This window comes from Oncorhynchus mykiss, chromosome 22 (assembly GCF_057628025.1).
Source record: "Oncorhynchus mykiss isolate SJ-2025 chromosome 22, ASM5762802v1, whole genome shotgun sequence".
Classification (NCBI taxonomy): Eukaryota; Metazoa; Chordata; class Actinopteri; order Salmoniformes; family Salmonidae; genus Oncorhynchus; species Oncorhynchus mykiss.
The window spans coordinates 12,814,442-12,838,103 of record NC_143043.1 but is presented as its reverse complement, the minus strand read 5'-3'; positions in this window follow the sequence as shown (position 1 = coordinate 12,838,103).

The window sequence follows — 23,662 nt, the reverse complement described above, 5'->3', positions numbered from 1 at the left end:
CTGTCGATCCCGCTGAGGCAGGGGAACCCGTCGACAAGCCGGCTGAGGCCTCCCAAGTAGCTCCGGTTCTGACACCCAGACCCGACATCGCCTCCAAAACACAAAAACGCTCCCTGATGCTTCCCTTTAGTGAGGTGTCATTCTGTAACAATGTGTGCTGAGAGTCGGGAAGTAAGTTCAGGGGGTGAGTGTTTTAATAAATACACGGAGCATAATACAAAACAAGAAATTCAAACAACACACAGAAGAAACAGAAACCTGGGGAAGGAATCAAACGGAGTGACATATATAGGGCAGGTAATCAAGGGGGTGATGGAGTACAGGTGAGTGTCACAATGCCCGTAACGATGGTGACAGGTGTCCACCATAACGAGCAGCCTGGTGACCTAAAGGCCGGAGAGGGAGCACACATGACATCTGTGGTGTCATAACTTTCTGTGCTTTTAACTACAAGTATGTGTTGTGTGTGTGTTCTTTGACAATTCACCTTTTCAATCTCATATTTCAAATAGTCTTGCTTATATAATTCTCAAAAGGAAAAATGTTCTGTTCAACAAAAACATAACCCCAAAACAGATATATTTTAAAATATGTAGAAACTCAGTCTGTAAAATGCTAAATAAATGTACCTATTGAATCCTGTTTCTGATGGAAGTAGTCAATGGCCTAACAGCAATACGATTCTAACAGGGTTGGATAGGTGAAAACAAAGGTTCCTTATCACTGCAAAGGTAGAGAAGATGGGAGTATGCAATGCAAGTATTCAAAGTGCCCCATCTGTACTGTCTGCTATTTCCTGAAGACCCTACTCTGCTGGTGTAGCTCCCTCTAAGTACTGCTCCTGACAGGCTGACTACACCGTGAGCGAGCATTGCAAAATAAATTTAGAAATCTATATTATTCAATTATTGCACCCACACTGCTCGCTCGTGCACGCCAACAAGCATCTGCATTGCCAAGGGCTAAAATAGAAGTCAGTTTTATTTGTGATGCAGATCGCGCTGCAAGTCCCGCCTCTCCTATCTCCTCATTAGAAGCAGGTACCCATGTGCCGTCTCCTCATTGGTTATACACACGTGGGTGACTGAAAGACAAACGAAGTCAGTGGCGGTAATACACCTAATTTATGAAAGTTGCCAATCGCAATATAAAGTTAAGAGAAGAAAAAGCCTGGAAGGAGGAGAGATGACTAGAAACGATTTGGTTGACCGTTTTATGTGTGGATTCATTGGCGGAGTAGAGGATCTTGTGCATTTCAGGTAAAATAACAACTCAATGTTTATATCCCAGGACAAATTAGCTAGCAACAGCAAGCTAGCTAAATAGGACAAATTAACTAGCAAGTGCAAGCTAGCTATCTAAATTGCCATAAATGTTTAAAACCTTTTGTGACTAGGGGGCAGTATTTTCATTTTTGGAAAAATAACGTTCCCGTATTAAACGGGATATTTTGTCAGGACAAGATGCTAGAATATGCATATAATTGACAACTTAGGATAGAAAACACTCTAATGTTTCCAAAACTGTAAAAATATTGTCTGTGAGTATAACAGAACTGATATTGCAGGCGAAAGCCTGAGAAAAATCCAATCCGGAAGTGCCTCATGTTTTGAAAGCGCTGCGTTCTAATGCGTCCCTATTGAGCAGTGAATGGGCTATCAACCAGATTACTTTTTCTCCGTATTCCCCAAGGTGTCCACAGCATTGTGACGTAGTTTTACGCATTTATGTTGAAGAATACCCGTAAGCGGCTACATTGTGCAAGTGGTCACCTGATGCTCTGAGTAATTCTCGCGTAAAATACCGAGGTAGCCATTATTCCAATCGGTCCTACAGAAAAACTGGATATATTATCGAATAGATATTTGAAAAACACCTTGAGGATTGATTATAAACAACTTTTGCCATGTTTCTGTCGATATTATGGAGCTAATTTGTAAGATTTCTCAGCCAAATGTGAAGAACAAACAGAGCTATTTCGCCTACAAAAATAATATTTTTGGAAAAAAGGAACATTGGCTATCTAACTGGGAGTCTCGTGAGTGAAAACATCCGAAGCTCATCAAAGGTAAACGAGTTAATTTGATTGCTTTTCTGATTTCCTTGACCAAGTTACCTGATGCTAGCTGGACAAAATGCTATGCTAGGCTATCGATAAACTTACACAAATGCTTGCCTAGCTTTGGCTGTAAAGCATATTTTGAAAATCTGAGATGACAGGGTGATTAACAAAAGGCTAAGCTGTGTCTCAATATATTTCACTTGTGATTTTCATGAATAGGAATATTTTCTAGGAGTATTTATGTCCGTTGCGTTATGCTAATTAGTGTCAGTCGATGATTACGCTCCCTCACGTGGGATGGGGAGTCACTAGTGCTTTTCAACCTGTCCCCAAATTAGTGTAATTGGTTCAGAGTTTGTTTTGATATTTTAACCTGTGTGTCGTGATCGTGTTTGGCGTGGGGGGACAAAATAAATTTATGCAAGATGGAGCACGCGCGCAGCCGGTTGGGGTTCCGTTTGAGGCTCAATACAATTATTTATGCTACTCACTTTGGTATTCGAACTACATCCCCAATAGAGGTTGAATCCACCTACTGTATGGTTGAAAGAACTAATGTTGCATCCAATAATTTATTTTTTTGCCAGTATGAATAGGAACTAGATAACCTCTTGATCCCCCGTCCTTCTAAAAGATATTGTCAGCAGAGGCTGGTGGGAGGTGCTATGAGAGGATGGGCTCATTGTAATGGCTGGAATGGAATCAATGGAATGGTACCATACACAACAAACACAGTGTTTGGCTCCGTTCCATTGATTCCATTCCAGCCATTACAATGAGCCTGTCTTCCTATAGCACCTCACACCAGCCTCCTCTGATTGTCGGGTTGGTCGCATTTCAGGTTCCTTTCCAAAAATAGATTTGTTATTGCAGTAGACTAATTCTATGATACACTGTGAATTACAATGTTGGTGATGGGATATCCGTAACCCAAAGCTTAATCTGAGCCAAGCTGTTTATTGGTCAGTGAGACATCTATGTTTGTTATTTAGCTCTTTCTAGCAGTTGGGAGGGCCTCGCAAATGTTCAGCATGCTGTACTCTGTCCCTTTTTACCAGTGTTCTGATTAGAAGATAATTTAATAATTTCCTTTTCCAACTGCTGCTTGTGTGTCCAGTTTAGGCAACTGCTACAATCAATTCCATTGTAGTGAACATAGATTTTCGTTGTGCCAGACTCCTCTGGACTAAACAAATGACCCATCATTTCCTCTCTTTTCTTCACCATTTTATATGCATTAACCACAGTGAAATTGATAATATTTTATTTGAACAATTTGACAGAGATTGAGTGGTGGATGGTGTCAAACTCCTGTGTGTTATTTAGCAGAAGAAAGTAGAGGTTTTAAAGTAGAAGAAGCTTGGGGGCCACAATGTTATGATCACTCCGGTGATGTCAAAACTACCATGAATTCTACTTGCATGTAACCCTCTGAGAGTTATCCGTCGCTTTAAGTGCTCCAGATTTAATATGCTGTCAAATACATTAATTACACACTTCACAGAGAATGTTCTGGCACTTTACCCGTGGCATTAGGCTGGTAATGTAAAAGTCACATTTAGTGTTAGCCTTTGAAGTTGTTCTGACAGAAGAGTTAAGCTAACAGAGAATGGCTGGCCCCACATTAACTGTGCAAAGGTCACCTGGGGCGTAGAAAGGTCATGTAGGGGAAATGAAAGTCATCAGCAGCTCGAGGGACTCTGCAAATGTACAGTATCAGCAAAATAACAGTTGAGTACATTTAGCTAAAAGAAGATGACTCCTCTGCCCTCTCTTGTAGGGTGTATAACTGAGGGCGATGCAAGTAATTCGAGGCAGTGTTTTGGACACTGGTGACCAGCCTTCGCTGTGTTTTGGACACATACCTGCCTATGCTGGTGACGCTGGTATGCTGGTGACCAAGCTGGTCCATGCTGGTCTAGCTGGTCAAGGTGGTCTAACCACGCCCATCATTATCATATTTACCAGCATGCTCTATTGCAGTTGATTTTTAGAATGTGTTTCAATCTCTTAGTTTGTTGTGTTTTTGTATGTACAGTACATTGATTAATTAATCACATGCTACACAAATATAAATAACATTACTTTTTCTGAACTAACTCACTCTGTCATCTGACTTGTGCACCCACCACTGAAATGGTTGTTCTAGTAGTCAAGGTATTATGTTTTGCTAAACCTGGCAGTCATTCGGAATACACTTTGTGGGTACAGAAAAGTGCAAATTGTTGGTTGACTGGCTGGATTCCAATGGGAATTAAATATCATTTTGTAAGCCAGTGTGATGTCATTCTGGTTTTGCTGGTCACTAGCACCCATGCTGGACCAGCCTATGCTGGTCTATCCTGTTTTTTGCACCAGGGCTGAAGCCCTCAGCTGGTCTTTCATGCCGGCAGCAAGTTGATGGGTTAGGATGTTGATAAGGATGACATCAGTCCGTCTATCTACACCACAATGGTATTCATCTTTCAATGTATTTCCACATTCTTGAGTGCAATTACTTGTGAAGTCCACTTTTTATGACTGTCAAAGGCTGTAATCAACATTACATCTATCGGTCAAATTGATGTCAATCATATGCTCCTAAGAAAGACTACCAGTATTATTGTTATAAAGTAACTGCTCAGTGTTTCCAGATTTCTATAAAATATGACCTATAATTAATTACAATATGAATGAAATAGTTTTCCTTCTAAAAAAAATCACCATTTAGTATGTTAAAAAGCAATTTTTCTGTGTTGGAATGGCGTGCGCACACCCCAGCAACAGAATGGCATGGGCGTATATCGGTCATTCAAAATATGAACATGAGTAGACCACTGATCGGCCAGTACATCCTCTATGAGGAAATGGCAACAAAAAAAATGTAACGATCAGTTTGAAGTTTATGCTTTGGTCACAAATAAGAGCATACTGTAGGATGAGTCAACAACATTATTTGGATATGAGTTAACACAATATGAACTTTTAAAAGTGAGATTTTCACTGGACAGTTACTTTAAGTGTTGAAGTTTCAGATTTTGGTTTAATCGAAGTTTTTTTTTAAATAGGTTCTCAAAATCTGGGGCGCAATCGCACCTGTGGTTTATTAGAAGTATTGATAAGGGAACTGAATCCTCCGGGAAATTATATGAAGCAGATTGTACTGAATGAGTCCCGAAGCAATTCTGAAAATATCCCTCCCTCTGAAAGTGGTCAATTTTTGGTTCATAGTTTCACTTCATTTGTGATCAAAATGTATAGAAATAAATGAAGTTATTTCAAACTCAATTTATCTCTGATCAGAAAATAACCGTCATTCTTTCCTCTTCACAGGTTTGGAAATATGTGTATATTTTTTGTTTTTTAATGTAAATAATCTTTCTACATTTCACATAGAAAGCGAGGAATTGATTCCGTTCTTTCCAAATGCCACGGTCTGCCATAAGATGAGAGGTCATAGACATCATGACATGTGATTCATAATAACATCAAAGCAATAAGGAAACTGTATAGATCAGATAATAAACTGTCAAACTGAACTCTGGTGAAAGATTGACTGGCTTGATTGAATGAAATGGAAAGATGGAAAAGTTGACATTTCTAAAGTTACTTGTTACTTCATGCCGAAGCTGAAAGGTTTTCTTATCAGACTGACTTGTATGCATCAGAAGGTAATAACTAGAAAAGGACATGATTTGTTGATTGAAAGTAATGTTGACAGACAACTCTTATTAGACAGAGCTTTCCAGAAGTACTTGTAGCTGATGACGAGGGAGGCGTTGGTCTTCTTCTGCACAGTTTTACCTAAAGGCCCCATGCCCATTTACTGTACCAACCACAATGAACTCTGAGGCAGATTTGAAAATTGCTTTACAAAGATGATGGAGATATACATCATCGAAGTTTGCATTTATACAAATTCTAGCTTTAATTGATGCCTAAGGCAAGTGTGTGTGTGTGTGTGTGTGTGTGTGTGAGACAGAGAGAAAGCGAGAGAGAGAGAGAGAGAGAGAGAGAGAGGGGGGGGGGGGGGGGGGGGGACGACTATGTGAAAGCTCTGGGACAAGAAGTCTGTTGAATTTTAAATGTTGAAGAAGGTACTCAGCAGCCGACATTGTTAAATTAGATCATTCATGAGGAATATAACTACACCCAACAAACCAACAGATCTACAAACTCTATCGGTATTCTTTCATCCAACTGTTGATGATACAGTACGTTTAGTCAGACTGTCACGGTGTGCGCTACTGGTGGAGAAGTCGGGTGCAGGAGAGCAGAGAGTTGTGAACAGGCGCACACTTTATTCCTGCAGAGGCAATAAACAGACAGACGCTACTGCGTCAAAACATCCAGCCAAAGGTAAAAATGCAAGGCGCGAAACAGTCACAAAAAATTAGCAAAATGTTTACAATAAACAACCTTTGTGAAATACCACGGAAATAACGGGAAAAACCCCAGCCTGGCTCATACACATGAAACGCGTAACAAATACAATTTCACACAAAGACATGGAGGGGAACAGAGGAATAAATACAGGCAGTGTGATTAGGGAATGTAAACCAGGTGTGCAGGGAACAAGACAAAACAAATGGAACAATGGAAAAATGGAGAGGCGATGGCTAGAAAGCCGGTGACGTCGACCGCCGAACGCTGCCTGAACAAGGAGAGGAGCCGACTTCGGCGGAAGCCGTGACACAGACATTGTTGAGGAAAGTTTAAGATTGCTGTATCAAATAAGTAATCACACAACATTGAAGCATAATTCAGCCTGTATCTTTGTTCAGGCAAAACAGAAATGTTATTATAAAACAAGGTATATTACTTAACGTTAATCTCATAGGCCACATAGTAGACCTCTATAAAACCTTGCACTGTGTGTCTAAATAACAGAAATGACAGAGTAAATTGAGAACAAAAACTATTTCCAACATGCTGCCTGACATGCCAAGCCAAGCATTAGTAAACTCAGCCCTGTATTATTTAGTGTGGTGTTGTATACCTGCCAAGGGCCCAGAATCTCATTACAGATCCTGTCACTTCTCTCAGGTGTAGTGAGTAATGAAGCCTCCCCATACTGAGTACTGACACGGCACATTCCAGCAAAACCGCAGATTAATACTGTACAGTGAATTAGAAAATGATGCCTTGGCTGAGGTTTGCCTCCCGTTTCCTCCTTTAATTGAGTTACAGGACAAAACATCACTCATCCCCTTACGGTTGCATTGATACATGTACTCCTACTCTCATAGGATCTCAGGAATAGCAGGTGCTGCTCCCCCTGAGGAGCATAATGGCCAAAAAGCTACCTGATCAGTCAGCTGGGGAAATAGTAAAGAAATTGGCAAGAAGACAAGGAGAGCTGAATTGAAAGACCTGTCTGATGTGCTGTAGATGGGAAAAGCATCCTGGATTTGATTGGATATATTTGACACATACTGATTATTCTGTGTTTTCTGCACAAATTAGACAAATAATAATTTGGGATATTGTCCGAGTGTGTAAGAGTGCTGAATTATTAGTGTGCCTTCAATTCAATTGTTAAGCTTTTGTTTCAACAGCTGGTAATAACTGTTGGGGCCCTATATAGGCCTACAGTAGTCCAAAGAACATATTCATAAGCAGTGCAGAACACATTCACAAGCTCCCAATAAACAATACATTTATTACAGTAAGTTTAAATAGCTTAGTATACTTGATGTCAACCTGCATTTGTTGCCATATGGTGTATGTGAAGTGGTTATGATTATGAATTGCTTATAAATGTGTGCTTTAATCCTATTTAAGAACACAAAGACACATGGAGAAAGAGCTTGGCATCCTAATTGGTATCTTAATTCTAACAGAGTGAAACATAGTGAGAATTTTCAATCCCAGTTTTACGCCACTGTGTTGTCTTGGTGTTTTGTGACTCTGACCAAATAATCACATTAGTTTACAATGAAAAGCTGCAGTTGGTTTTTAAAATGTGCTCCAATCAAAGCCCAAAACTGGGCACTATTTACCAGTCTTTGACCTTCTCCTATCCCCTAAAGGATATCAGTTTATTTATAGAATAGGTTTGATTAGATCCCAATGCTTAATGCGGGAACAAAGTACCCTTCAAAAAATTAGTAGGGAGCAGTGAAGCAATCAGTGGCTCTGAGCGCAAACTGAAATCTACTGTGATTTGACTAATGGACTATTTACCTGCCCTTTGTTGCAGGCTTTAAATTCCAAAAAGACCCCTGGTTTATCATTGATTCCAAAGTCATTATGAGTAAGGTGCAATTAGGGGAATAAAATGTCATTTCCCAACTAAGAGATGTTTGTCTTCAAATGAATATGTCCTGGACTCCCTGTTCCAGGCAAGCCTAGGCCAAAGAAGATTGCTGAACCAATGGAAACATGTTCTTTCCTCCAACTAAAATGAACCCCAAGATATGAATGTAATGGACACCGACAGAGAAATTTACTGGATGTATTTCTGTCTAGGCTTGTCATGCCAAATTGACTGACAAAGGGGACTCTGCTTTGTTGGCCATAGTACTCAGCATTCACTTTGGTGACCTTTTAATGACCTGTCTGGGCTCAACCCCAGCACCATTGTTAAATGTCAGCTTGAAAGGCAATTATGTTAATCTATGCATTACACTTTTTTACAAATGTTGGGTGAGTAAAGAGCTGTACAGTGCTGTTTAGAACAGTAAACCCTATCAACGTAAAATATTTGTGTTCATTTCCTATGGTTGACTTTTTTTTCCCATCACCATGTCACTTTTAATTTGCTGTTGCATTTCCCAGGGCCAATCCAGGAACAGTTGGACATCCACATCTGGTGGAGAAGTACATTTATCTTGCATTCAAATAGTCCTTTTTATGGTAAACTAGCTGTCTAGAGAGTTAATGTAGGTCCTGTTCCAGACCTCTCACTGGAAAAGCGGGACGTCAGTAGTGAAAGAGGAGGAAGGTAAAACAGAAGGAACATTTTTGTAAAAATAGGAAAGCCATGCCTCTGGTTATTCAGTAGAAATGTGCTTTAATTAGTATGAGCAGAGGAAGGGACAATGCATGATATGAGATACTTAGGCTCTACATTCATCGTGATAGATGTTTCCCCATTGCCTATTTGTTACGAGTTTATTCATATTCATTCTCAAGATGCAATGGAGTTGCGGTACATTCTCTATCCACGGCTCTCGTTTCCCTACAGGGCAGCATAAGGAGTTTTGTCTGAGAGAGAGGTCTGAAAACGGAGATGTATGTCTCTGTGGCTAGGAAATTAAGATACGATTTTCGTTCGTTTCTCCCACTGCTCCATTCTGCTAATGCATCTCAATGAGACTTGAAAGACACATCTTGAGGACGCAACACTTTTCAACTTTCTCCTCAGTGTGTCTTTTGCACTTTTCAACCTCTCTGCCAATCCAGAAACTTCATTAGCCATGTTGTGGTATTCTGAGTGTGACAGGAAGCAAGTTGAGGATGGGAAAATACAGACAGCAGATCACTTAAAGTCCCACTGGTTCACTCTCGGGGAGTACAACAACAAAAACAACACACATTTCAAAACAAATGTGGAAATGGTTACAGACAGAAGCATTTAATTGATAGTGACTGAGCTATCTACAGTGGCTTGTGAAAGTATTCACCCCCTTGGCATTTTTCCTATTTTGTTGCCTTACAACCTGGAATTAAAATGTATTTTTTGGGGAGGGGTTGTATATTTGATTTACCCAACATGCCTACCACTTTGAGGATGCTTGTGAAATAAACAAGAAATAAGACCAAAAAAAATGAAAAGATGAGCGTGCATAACTATTCACCCCCCGAAAGTCAATACTTTGTAGAGCCACCTTTAACAGCAATTACAGATGCAAGTATCTTGGGGTATGTCTCTATAAGCTTGGCACATCTAGCCACTGGGATTTTTGCCCATTCTTCAAGGAAAAACCGCTCCAGCTCCTTCAAGTTGGATGGCTTCTGCTGGTGAACAGCAATATTTAAGTCATACTATAGATTCTCAATTGGATTGAGGTCTGTGCTTTGACTAGGCCATTCCAAGACACTTAAATGATTTATCAGTATGCTTAGGGTCATTGTCCTGCTGGAAGGTGAACATACATCCCAGTCTCAAATCTCTGGAAGACTGAAACAGGTTTCCCTCAAGAATCTCCCTGTATATAGCGCCATCCACCATGCCTTCAATTCTGACCAGTTTCCCAGTCCCTGCCAATGAAAAACATCCCCACTCCATGGTGGTGGCAACATCATGGGAATGGTGTTCTCGGGGTGATGGGAGGTGTTGGGTTTGCGCCAGACATAGTGTTTTTCTTGATGGCCAAAAAGCTACATTTTTGTATCATGTGACCAGAGTACCTTCTTCCATACATTTGGGGAGTCTCCCACATGCCTTTTGGCGAACACCAAACGTGTTTGCTCATTTATTTTCTTTAAGCAATGGATTATTTCTGGCCACTATCAACATAAGGTCCAGCTCTGTGGAGTGTGCGGCTTAAAGTGGTCCTATGGACAGTTAATCCAATCTCTGCTGTGGAGCTTTGCAGCTCCTTCGAGGTAATCTTTGGTCTCTTTGTTGCCTCTCTGATTAATGCCCTCCTTGCCTGGTCCGTGAGTTTTGGTGGGGGGCACTCTCTTGGCAGATTTGTTATGGTGCCTTTTTTATTTCAATAATTTTTAAAATAATGGATTTAATGGTGCTCCGTGGGAAGTTCAAAGTTTCAGATATTTTTAATAACCCAACCCTGATCTGTACTTGTCCACAACTTTGTCCCTACCTGTTTGGAGAGCTCCTTGGTCTTCATTGTGCCACTTGCTTGGTGGTGTTGCAGACTCTGGGGCCTTTCCGAACAGGTGAATATACAGTTGAAGTCAGAAGTTCACATACACCTTAGCCAAATACATTAAAACTGAGTTGTTTCCACAATTCCTGACATTTAATCCTAGTAATAATTATCTGTCTTAGGTCAATTAGGATCACCATTTTATTTTAAGAATGTGAAATGTCAAAATAATAGTAGAGTGATTTATTTCAGCTTTTATTTATTTCATCACATTCCCATTCGGTTAGAAGTTTACCTACACTCAATTAGTATTTGGTAGCATTGCCTTCAAATTGTTTAACTTGGGTCAAATGCTTCGGGTAGCCTTCCACAAGGTGCATCCCTCCTGACAGAGCTGGTGTAACTGAGTCAGGTTTGTAGGCCTCCTTGCTCACACATGCTTTCTCAGTTCTGCCAACACATTTTCTATAGGATTGAGGTCAGGGCTTTGTGATGGCCACTCCAATACCTGACTTTATTGTCCTAAAGACATTTTGCCACAACTTTGGAAGTATGTTTGGGGTCATTGTCCATTTGGAAGACCCATTTGCAACCAAGATTTCACTTCCTGACTGATGTCTTGAGATGTTGCTTCAATATATCCACATAATTTTACTTCCTCATGATACCATCTATTTTGTGAAGTGCACCAGTCCCTCCTGCAGCAAAGCACCCCCACAACATGATACTGCCACCCCCGTGCTTAACGGTTGGGATGGTGTTCTTCAGCTTGCAAGCATCCCCCTTTTTCCTCCAAACATAATGATGGTCATTACGGCCAAACAGCGTGGCCATCTAGCCACTGGGATTGGCAGGGTGGCAGAGTAGCCTAGTGGGGTAGGGTAGCCTAGGGTAGCCTAGTGGTTAAAGCGTTGGACTAGTAACCGGAAGGTTGCAAGTTCAAACTCCCGAGCTGACAAGGTACAAATCTGTTGTTCTGCCCCTGAACAGGCAGTTAACCCACTGTTCCTAGGCTGTCATTGAAAATAATAATTTGTTCTTAACTGACTTGCCTAGTTAAATAAAGGTAAAATATAAACAGTTCTATTTTTGTTTCATCATACCAGAGGACATTTCTCCCAAAAAATACGATCTTTGTCCCAATGTGCAGTTGCAAACCGTAGTATGGCTTTATTTATGGCAGTTTTGGAACAGTGGCTTCTTCCTTGCTGAGCGGCCTTCCAGGTTATGTCGATACAGGACTCGTTTTACTGTGGATATAGATACTTTTGTACCTGTTTCCTCCAGAATATTCACGTACCTTTGCAGTTGTTCTGGGATTGATTTGCACTTTTCACACCAAAGTACTTTCATTTCTAGGAGACAGAACGCATCTCCTTCCTGAGTGGTATGACGGCTGTGTGGTCCCATGGTGTTTATAGTTGCATACTATTGTTTGTACAGATGAATGTGGTACCTCCAGGCATTTGGAAATTGCACCCAAGGATGAACCAGACTTGTGGAGGCCTACAATTTTTTTCTGAGGTCTTGGCTGATTTCTTTTGATTTTCCCATGATGTCAAGCAATGAGGCACTGAGATTGAAGGTAGGCCTTGAAATACATCCACAGGTGCACCTCCAATTGACTCAAATTATGTCAATTAGCCTATCAGAAGCTTCTAAATCCATGACATCATTTTCTGGAATTTCCCAAGCTGTTTAAAGGCACAGTCAATTTAGTGTATGTAAACTTCTGACCCACTGGAATTGTGATACAGTGAATTATAAGTGAAATAATCTGTCTATAAATAATTGTTGGAAATATTACTTGTGTCACGCACAAAGACATCCTAACCGACTTGCCAAAACATAGTTTGTTAACAAGAAATTCGTGGAGTGGTTGAAAATGAGTTTTAATACTCCAAGAAAAGTGTATGTAAACTTCTGACTTACTGAGATCGTGTGACAGATCTCTAAAATGGCAGCAGAAGAAATGGCAGCAGTTTTACGGGCGCTTAACCAATTGTGCTTTATGTGTACCGTGCTCCTTGGGATGTTTAAAGCTTGGGAAATCCTTTTGTATCCAAATCCGGCTTTAAACTTCTTCACAACAGTATCTCGGACCTGCCTGGTGTGTTCCTTGTTCTTCATGATGCTCTCTGCGCTTTTAACGGACCTCTGAGACTATCACAGTGCAGGTGCATTTATACGGAGACTTGATTACACACAGGTGGATTGTATTTATCATCATTAGTCATTTAGGTCAACATTGGATCATTCAGAGATCCTCACTGAATTTCTGGAGAGAGTTTGCTGCACTGAAAGTAAAGGGGCTGAATAATTTTGCACACCCAATTTTTCAGTTTTTGATTTGTTAAAAAAGTTTGAAATATCCAATAAATGTCGTTCGACTTCATGATTGTGTCCCACTTGTTGTTGATTCTTCACAAAAAAATACAGTTTTATATCTTTATGTTTGAAGCCTGAAATGTGGCAAAAGGTCGCAAAGTTCAAGGGGGCCGAATACTTTTGCAAGGCACTGTATCAGGTTTGCTTAAGAGCATTCATTGCTATTGTTTCTGATCAGGCTCTCTTTCAACGTCTCTATCTGGAGCTGGAAATTCTGAGTTTGACTCACTAAATCAGTAATCCGGCTTTCTGGAATACCCCTCAGGGCGCAAAGACCTCACCCCCAGTCGTCTCAAACAAAACAAATAAGTGATTGTGCCACTGTTTACATGAAATGTAATGCTCCTGTTAACATTAACATATATAGTAAAATACAAAACAAGACTGATGAGCAATGGGTGTTTTTGTTTGTATAATGTCTGGTTTCAGTGTACTGTATCAACACATTTTGAGTGTTTCTCCTATGTGTGTTTATTTGTTTTCATCTCCCATGAGGGTAAAATTCTATATTCTCTTGGCCACAGCCAGCAACAGTTGTTATTTTGCTGAGATTTCGAAAATATTAAACCGAGCTGTTGTTTTCAATCCGGGAATTGGATATCTTGTTTAATTTAATATAAGGAAGAATGAAACACAAACAATATCCTCAGCTGAATGTTGTTCATATCACCTAGGTTACTGATGACTCTCTGAAGAACAACATACCATTGATGTCCTGAATAGCCCACTAGTGTTTATCACAGTGCAATATAAAGGAAGAATACGACAAATACTTTATGGCCTATTATATGGCAGTACACTAGTACAGGGAACTCTAGCCCCCCCGGGTGCACGTTTTGTTTTTTGCCCTAACACTACACAGCTGATTCAAATAATCAAAGCTTGATGATTAGTTGATTATTTGAATCAGCTGTGTAGCGCTATGGCAAAAACCAAAACGTGCACCCGAGGGGGCCCAAGAACCGAGTGTGGGAAACCATGCACTATCCCTGGTCTTTGAGAAAGTCACCTTTGAGGATGGGAAAACAACAAGTTTGATTGATATGTTTTTTATATCATAATTGTATTTTATAATCAATCATTCTCGATAGGGAATAATTTCTTCTAGGCTAGTGACAGTCGGAGCTATCTATCAAAATGTGACAATTTAATGTGGTCCATATGGTTTGAAAGACAAACCTCACAGTACAGGTAGGAATATACTTCAGATACTCACAATAGTGTAATGAAGCTTTGTAAGTTTAAATTCTATGAAACATCTCCTTTTAAACATTGAGCCAAACAGATGCCCTTTTCTTCATCCCTATAGACTTACTCGAAAACATAAGTAGAAGACAGAAACCCTTTCCCACCAAACGTTCCCTAAAGTACAACTCTTTAACAAAAAGCTTCTATACTGAACAAAAATATAAATGCAAGATGTAGAGTTGGTCCCATGTTTCATGAGCTGAAATAAAAGACCCAGACATTTTTCATACACACAAAAAGCTTATTTATCTCAAATTTTGTGCAAAAAGTTGTTTACATCCCTGTTAGTGAGCATTTCTCCTATGCCAAGATAATCCATCCACCTGACAGGTGTGGCATATCAAGAAGCTAATTAAACAGCATGATCATTACACAAGTGCACCTTGTGTTGGGAACAATAAAAAATGTGCAGTTTTGTCACACAACACAATGCTACAAATATCTCAAGTTTTGAGGGAGCGTGTAAATGGCATGTTGACTGCAGGAATTTCCATCAGAGTTGTTGCCAGATAATTTAATGTTAATTTCTCTACCATAAGCCTCTTCCAAGGTCTTTTTAGAGAATTTGGCAGTACGTCCAAAGGCCTCACAACCAGCCCAGGACCTCCACATCTGGCTTCTTCACCTGCGGGATCATCTGAGACCAGCCACCTGGACAGCTGATGAAACTGAGGAGTATTTCTGTCTGTGATAAAGCCCTTTTGTCTGGAAAAAATCATTCTGATTGGCTGGGTCTGGCTCCATAGTGGGTGGGCCTTGTTCCCAAGTGGGTGAGCCTATGCCCTCCAAGGCCCATATTTGCCATATCTTCCGTTTAAGCCTACTAGAAAGTGTGTGCCCTCAGGCCTGGAAGGAAGCAAAAGTCATTCTGCTAACTAAGAATGGTAAAGCCCCCTTTACTGGCTCAAAAAGCCAACCAATCAGCCTGTTACCAAACCTCAGTCAAGTTTTGGGAAAAATTGTGTTTAACCAGATACAATGCTATTTTAAAGCAAACAAATTGACAACTGACTTTCAGCACACTTATTGGAAGGACATTCAACAAGCACAGCACTTGCACAAATGACTGATGATTGGCTGAGAGAAACTGATGCTAAAAATAATGTGGGGGCTGTTTTGTTAGACTTCGGTGCGGCTTTTAACATTATAGATCATAGTCTGCTGCTGGAAAAACATATGTGCTATGGCTTTACACCCTCTGCTACAGTGCCTTGCAAAACTATTAATCCCCCTTTGGAGTTTTTCCTATTTTGTTGCATTACAACCTGTAATTTAAATGGATTTGGGGGGGGGGGGGATTTCATGTAACGGACATACACAAAATAGTCCAAATTGGTGAAATGAAATGGAAAAAATACCTTGTTTAAACATTTCTTAAAATATCTAAAACTAAAAAGTGGTGCGTGCGTATGTATTCACCCCCTTTGCTATGAAGCCCCTAAATATGATCTGGTGCAACCAATTACCCTCAGAAGTCACATAATTAGTTAAATAAAGTCCACCTGTGTGCAATCTAAGTGTCACATGATCTCAGTATATATAACCCTGTTCTGAAAGGCCCCAGGGACTGCAACACCACTAAGCAAGGGAGACAATGAAGACCAAGGACCTCTCCAAACAGGGACAAAGTTGTGAAGAAGTACAGATCAGTGTTGGGTTATAAAAAAATATCCAAAACTTTGAAAGGCAACAAAGAGATCAAAGATAATCCTGAAGGAGCTGGAAAGCTCCACAGCGGAGATTGGAGTGTCTGTCCATAGGACCACTTTAAGCCGCACACTCCACGGAGCTGGGCTTTATGGAAGAGTGGCCAGAAAAAAAACATTGCTTAAAGAAAGAAATGAGCAAACACGTTTGGTGTTCGCCAAAAGGCATGTGGAAGACTCCCCAAATATATGGAAGAATGTACTCTGGTCAGATGATACCAAAATTGAGCTTTTTGGCCATCCAGGAAAAAACTATGTATGGCGCAAACCCAACACCTCTCATCACCCCGGGGACACCATCCCCACAGTGAAGCATGGTGGCAGTATCATGCTGTGGGGATGTTTTTCATCGGCAGGGACTGGGAAACTGGTCAGAATTGAAGGAATGATGGATGGCTCTAAATACAGGGAAATTCTTGAGGGAAACCTGTTTCAGTCTTCCAGAGATTTGAGACTGGGATGTAGGTTAACCTTCCAGCAGGACAATGACCCTAAGCATACTGCTAAAGCAACACTCAAGTGGTTTAAGGGGAAATATTTAAATGTCTTAGAATGGACTAGTCAAAGCCCAGACCTCAATCCAATTGAGAATCTATGGTATGACTTAAATATTGCTGTACACCAGTGAAGCCATCTAGCTTGAAGGAGCTGGAGCAGTTTTGCCTTGAAGAATGGGAAAAAATCCAAGTGGCTAGATGTGTCAATATAGAGACATACCCCAAGAGACTTGTAGCTGTAATTGCTGCAAAAGGTGGATCTACAAAGGATTGACTTTGGGGGGGTTGAGTAGTTATGCACGCTCAAGTGTTCTGTTTTTTTGTCTTATTTCTTGTTTGTTTCACAATAAAAAATGTTTTGCATCTTCAAAGTGGTAGGCATGTTGTATAAATCAAATGATACAACCCCCCCCCAAAAAAAAAACTATTTTAATTGCAGGTTGGAAGGCAAACAAATAGGAAAAATGCCAATGGGGGTGGATACTTTCGCAAGCCACTGTATATTGTGGATAAAGAGTTACCTGTCTAACAGAACACAGAGGGTGTTCTTTAATGGAAGCCTCCAACATAATCCAGGTAGAATCAGGCATTGCCCAGGGCAGCTGTCTAGGCCCCTTACTTTTTCAATCTTTGACTCAACACTATACACGTCAGCTACTACAGGGACTGAAATGACGGCAACACTTAACAAAGAGCTGCAGTTAGTTTCAGAATAGGTGGCAAGGAATAAGTTAGTCCTAAATATTTTTTTTTTAAAGCAATTGTTTGGGACAAATCATTCACTAAACCCTAAACCTCAACAAAATCTTGTAATAAATAATGTGGAAATTGAGCAGGTTGAGGGGACTAAACTGTTTCGAGTAACTCTGGATTGTAAACTATCATGGTCAAAACGTATTGATGCAACAGTAGCTAAGATGGGGAGAAGTCTGTCCAAAATAAAGCACTGCTCTACCTTCTTATCAGCACTGTCAACAAGGCATGTCCTACAAGCTCTAGTTTTGTCGCACCTGGACTACTGTTCCTTAGTGTGGTCAGGTGCCACAGAGAGGGATTTAGAAAAATGGCAATTGGCTCAGAACAGGGATGCACGGCTGGACCTTGGATATACACAGAGAGCAAACATTAATAATATGCATATCAATCTCTCCGGGCTCAAAGTGGAGGAGAGATTGACTTGATCACTGCTTGTATTTGTGAGAGGTATTGACATGTTGAAATCACCTAGCTGTCTGTTTAAACGACTAACACACAGCTCAGACACCAATGCATACCCCACAAGACATGCCACCAGAGGTCTCTTTACAGTCCCCAAGTCCAGAACAGACTATGGGAGGTGCACAGTGCTACATAGAGCCATGACTACATGGACCTCTATTCCACATCAGGTAACTGATGCAAGCAAATAGAATCAGATTTAAAAAACGGATGAAAAATAGCCCTTATGGAACAGCGGGGACAGAGAAGCAACACAAACATAAGCACATACACACATGATAACATACGCACTATACACACACGTGCACGTACATTTTGTGTTGTAGATATGTGGTAGTGTAGTAGGGGCATGAGGGCACACACTTAGTGTGTTGTATAAAATCTGTTATGTATTGTAATATTTTTTAAATTGTATTATTGCCTTTATTTTTCCAGACCCTAGGAAGAGTATGGATGGAGAACCATAATAAATACAAATACAAATCTAGCTAATAGAACAAAAATTAACCAAACTTATAAGAGATCAGATTTTTTGTTGATAAATTCTTTGCTACAATGACAAAGTTTTCTACCCACCTTGTTCCTTTCTTTTAGCATCTGCATGTAGTAAGTACAGCATAATGCTTTTGGGGCATGTGTCTTTTCAGATTCCACAATGATTCTTTGGTTGTAGACACTACATCACTGCATTCCCTCTCTTGCTCTTGGTCCTAATCTTTGTAAGTCACCTTGATTTTGCACCTGTGTGTTTTATCAGTTTAAAAATGAAAATATTTAGCAAACTCTATGACAGTAACTAAAACAAGGGGCCTTTGGGAATCTTGCTTTGCTCTCCAGTCAAATTGGGCTCGCTCCCCAGCTCCGCTCCTCTCCGCTCACTTACTCTGGCCTGTGGGAACCAGGTTGTTACTGTAATTTCATTATTTCCAATATGTTTTCATTAATTAAATTCACTTAGTCTATTTAATGAGAATTTGTAAGATTCTTATTTGCATAAAATAGACCAGTCTTATCAAAAATAGATAATAGTATTTATTCTCGGAGCGCGCTGCCATGTAACCACGAACAAAAGATTATATACTAAATATGACGTCATTGGTGAATAAATCTCCTCCTCTCGACCGAGACAAAGCCAGTTTAAAAGTTCATTCAAAGTTCATTCTGACCCACTAGCACACACACAGGACACACAACATAATTTAATTAACTCTTGACCCCTCACCATTATCGATCACCACTTAGCTGACAGTTCTAGTTAACAGAACCTAGGAATGCACTCACTGCCTTAACTAAAACATCCCAGAGCTAAGTTTCGTCGGTTCGACCATAGGTTAACGACCCTATCTGCTTACTTAACCCACAACCCATTCCTCCCCAGACTAGTTGGAATGGTGTTCATTATGTTTAATTACTCCTTGTTCATGCCACATAATCCCTTCTTTATGAACTTACATTATTAATCAGATATTGTAAAACAGGGTATAGCTTACTTAGTTACAGTTCTATTTTAAATGGGGATATTGTTTAGTCATTTATTCATAAAATTCCTAACACAGGTATATGACTTTATGCAAGCATTTTGATCTATGGTATCCATCGATTGATTTATAATCACACAGAGGCCATCAATTGGATTTACATTGACTTTCATGCTTGGTTGACCAAGCTGCTGGGTCGTTTTTAAAGTAATGCATAGTAGTGATGGGAAAACAAAGCTTCCTGAAGAATTGGTTTGTTTATTCAAGGGTTTGATCAACACATTGTACACTAGTGGCACCTGCTGGTCAAAAGAATGTAGAGAAGCCAAATTATTATAGATGACGTCACACACTACATTAACGCATGGACAGCGTTGCCTTTTTTTCTTCTACTAAATCAATACCAAATCAATCAGGTCGTTCAACGAAATTAAGCTTCGGACGTCACTGATGACGTGCTTCTGATAAAGTGATACAGGCATCGGCACGCTGCTTCAAAGGACACTGCTTAGCAATTTTGACGCATGCCTTGGAGCTCTGGTATCAAACATAACATCACTAATGCACAGGTTATTTTTAGTCTTTAACCAACAATGCTTGAAGAAGTTAAGAAAAAGTGTTAATTAAAACATTTACAAGTAAAACATTTAAAATAAAAGTAAAAAATAATTAAACAGCAGCCGTCAAATAACAATAGCGAGGCTATATGCAGGGGGTACCGGTACAGAGTCAATGTGCGGGGACACTGGTTAGTCGAGGTCAACCAGGTAAAATGTAGCTGTAGGTGGAGTTAAAGTGACTATGCATAGAAAAGAAACAGAGAGTAACAACAGCGTAAAAGAGGGGTCTGGGAATCCCTTTGATTAGCTGTTCAGGAGTCTTATGGCTTGAGGGTAGAAGCTGTTATGAAGCCTTTTGGACTTAGACTTGGTGCTCCGGCACCGCTTGCCGTGCGGTAGCAGAGAGAACCGTCTATGACTAGGGTGGCTGGAATCTTTGGCAATTTTTAGGGCCTTCCTCTGATACCGCCTGGTATAGAGGTCCTGGATGGCAGGAAGCTTGGCCCCAGTGATGTACTGGGCCGTACGCACTACCCTCTGCAGTGCCTTGCAGTTGGAGGCCGAGCAGTTGCCATACCAGACAGCAAAGATGCTCTCGATGGTGCAGCTGTAGAATCTTTTGAGGATCTGAGGACCCATGCAAATCTTTTCAGTCTGCTGAGGGGGAATAGGCTTTGTCCTGCCCTATTCACGACTGTCTTGGTGTGTCTGGACCATGATAGTTTGTTGGTGATGTGGAAACCAAGTAACTTGACGCTGTCAACCTGCTCCACTACAGACCCGTTGATGAGAATGGGGGCGTGCTCGGCCCTCCTTTTCCTGTAGTCCACAATCATCTCCTTTGTCTTGATCACTTTTAGGTAAAGGTTGTTGTCCTGGCACCACACGGCCAAGTCTCTGACCTCCTCGCTATAGGCGGTCTCATCGTTGTTGTGTCATCTGCAAACTTGATGTTACTTGAGGAGTACAGGAGGGGACTGAGCACGCACCCCTGAGGGGCCCTCGTGTTGAGGATCAGTGTGGCGGATGCCTACCCTTACCACCTGGGGGCGGCCAGTCAGGAAGTCCAGGATCCAGTTGCATAGGGAGGTGTTTACACCCAGGGTCCTTGGCTTAGTGATGAGCTTTGAGGGTATTATGGTGTTGAACGCTGAGCTGTAGTCAATGAATAACGTTCTCACATAGGTCTTCATTTTGTCCAGGTAGGAAAGGGCATTGTTGAGTGTAATAGAGACTGCATCATATGAGGATCTGTTGGGGCAGTATGCAAATTGGAGTGGGTCTCGGGTTTCTGGGATAATGGTGTTGATGTGAGCCATGACCAGCCTTTCAAAGCGCTTCATGGCTACAGATGTGAGTGCTACGGGTTGGTAGTCATTTAGGCAGGTTATCGTAGCACAGGGACAATGGTGGTCTGCTTGAAAAATGTTGGTTTTACAGACTCAGTCAGGTTGATAATGTCAGTGAAGACACTTGCAGGTTGATCAGCGTATTCTCGGAGTCCACGTCCTGGTAATCCGTCTGGTCCAGTGGCCTTGTGAATGTTGACCTGTTTAAAGGTCTTACTTACGGCTATGGAGAGCGTGATCACACAGTTGTCTGGAACAGCTGATGCTCTTATGCATGCTTCAGTGTTACTTGCCTAGAAGCAAGCATAGAAGTAATTTAGCTCGTCTGGTAGGCTCGTGTAACTGGTTAGCTCTTGGCTGAGCTTCCCTTTGTAGTCTAATAGTTTGCAAGCCCTGCCACATTGGATAAGCGTTGGACTCGGTATATGTATGTTTCGATCTTAGTCCTGTAATTACGCTTTGCCTGTTTGATGGTTCGTTGGAGGGCATAACGGGATCTTTTGTAAGCTTCAGGTTTAGAGTTTCGATCCTTGAAAGCGGCAGCGCTACCCTTTAGCTCAGTGCGGATGTTGCCTGTAATTCATGGCTTCTGGTTGGGGTATGTACAGTTGAAGTCAGAAGTTTACATACACCTTAGCCAAAAACATTTAAACTCAGTTTTTCACAATTCCTGACATTAAATCCTAGTAAAAATGTCCTGTCTTAGGTCAGTTAGGAGCACTGCTTATTTTAAGAATGTGAAATGTTAGAATAATAGTAGAGAGAATTATTTCTTTCAGCTTTTATTTCTTTCATCACATTTCCAGTGGGTCAGAAGTTTACATACACTCAATTAGTATTTGGTAGCATTGACTTTAAATTGTTTAACTTGGGTCTAACATTTCGGGTAGGCTTCCCACAATAAGTTGGGTGAATTTTGTCCCATTCCTCCTGACAGAGATGGTGTAACTGAGTCAGGTTTGAAGGCCTCCTTGCAAGCACACACTTTTTCAGTTCTGCCCACACGTTTTCCATAGGATTGAGATCAGAGCTTTGTGATGGCCACTCCAATACTTTGACTTTGTTGTCCTTAACCCATTTTGCCACAACTTTGGAAGTATGCTTGGGGTCATTGTCCATTTGGAATACCCATTTGCGACCAAGCTTTAACTTCTTGACTGATGTCTTAAGATGTTGCTTCAATATATACACATAATTTACCTCCCGCATGATGCCATCTATTTTGTGAAGTGCATCAGTCCCCCCTGCAGCAAAGCACCCCCCACAACATGATGCTGCCACCCCCATGCTTCACGGTTGGAATGGTGTTCTCCGGCTTGCAAGCCTCCCCCATTTCCATCCAAACATAACGATGGTCATTATGGCCAAACAGTTCTATTTTTATTGCATCAGACCAAAAGTACCATCTTTGCCCATACGTGCAGTTGCAATCCATAGACTAGCTTTTTTATGCCGATTTTGGAACAGTGGCTTTTCCCTTGCTTACCAGCCTTTCAGGCTACATCGAGATAGGACTCATTTTATTGTGGATATAGATAATTTTGTACCTGTTTCCTCCAGGCTCTTCACAAGGTCCTTTGCTGTTGTTCTAGGATTGCACTTTTCTCACCAAAGTACGTTCATCTCTAGGAGACTGAACGCATCTCCTTCCTGGGCTTTATGACGGCTGCGTGGTCCCATGGTGTTTATACTTGAGTGCTATTGTTTGTACAGATGAACGTGGTACCTTCAGGCGTTTGGAAATTGCTCCTAATGATGAACCAGACTTGTGGAGGTTTCCAATTTATTTTCTGAGGTCTTGGCTGATTTCTTTTGATTTTCCCATGATGTCAAGCAAAGAGGCACTGAGTTTGAAGGTAGGCCTTGAAATACATCCACAGGTACACCTCCAATCGACTCAAATGATGTCAATTAGCCTATCAGAAGCTTCTAAAGCCATGATTTTTGGTAATTTTTCAAGCTGTTTAAGGCACAGTCAACTTAGTGTATGTAAACTTCTGACCCACTGGAATTGTGATATAGTGAAATAATCTGTCTGTAAGGAATTGTTGTAAAAAATTACTTGTGTCATGCACAAAGTAATGTCCTAACCGACTTGCCAAAACTATAGTTTGTTAACAAGAAATGTGTGGAGTGGTTGATAAACAAGTTTTAATGACTCCAACCTAAGTGTATGTAATCTTTTGACTTCAACTGTACATACAGTCACTGTGGGGACGACGTCATCGATGCACTTATTGAGGAAGGCAGTGACTGATGTGGTGTACTCCTCAATGCCATTAGAAAAATTGCGGAACATGTTCCAGTCTTTGCTAGTTAAACAGTATTGTAACTTAGCATCTGCTTCATCCGACCACTTTTTTTTACAGTCCCTGGTGCGTCCTGCTTTAGTTTTAG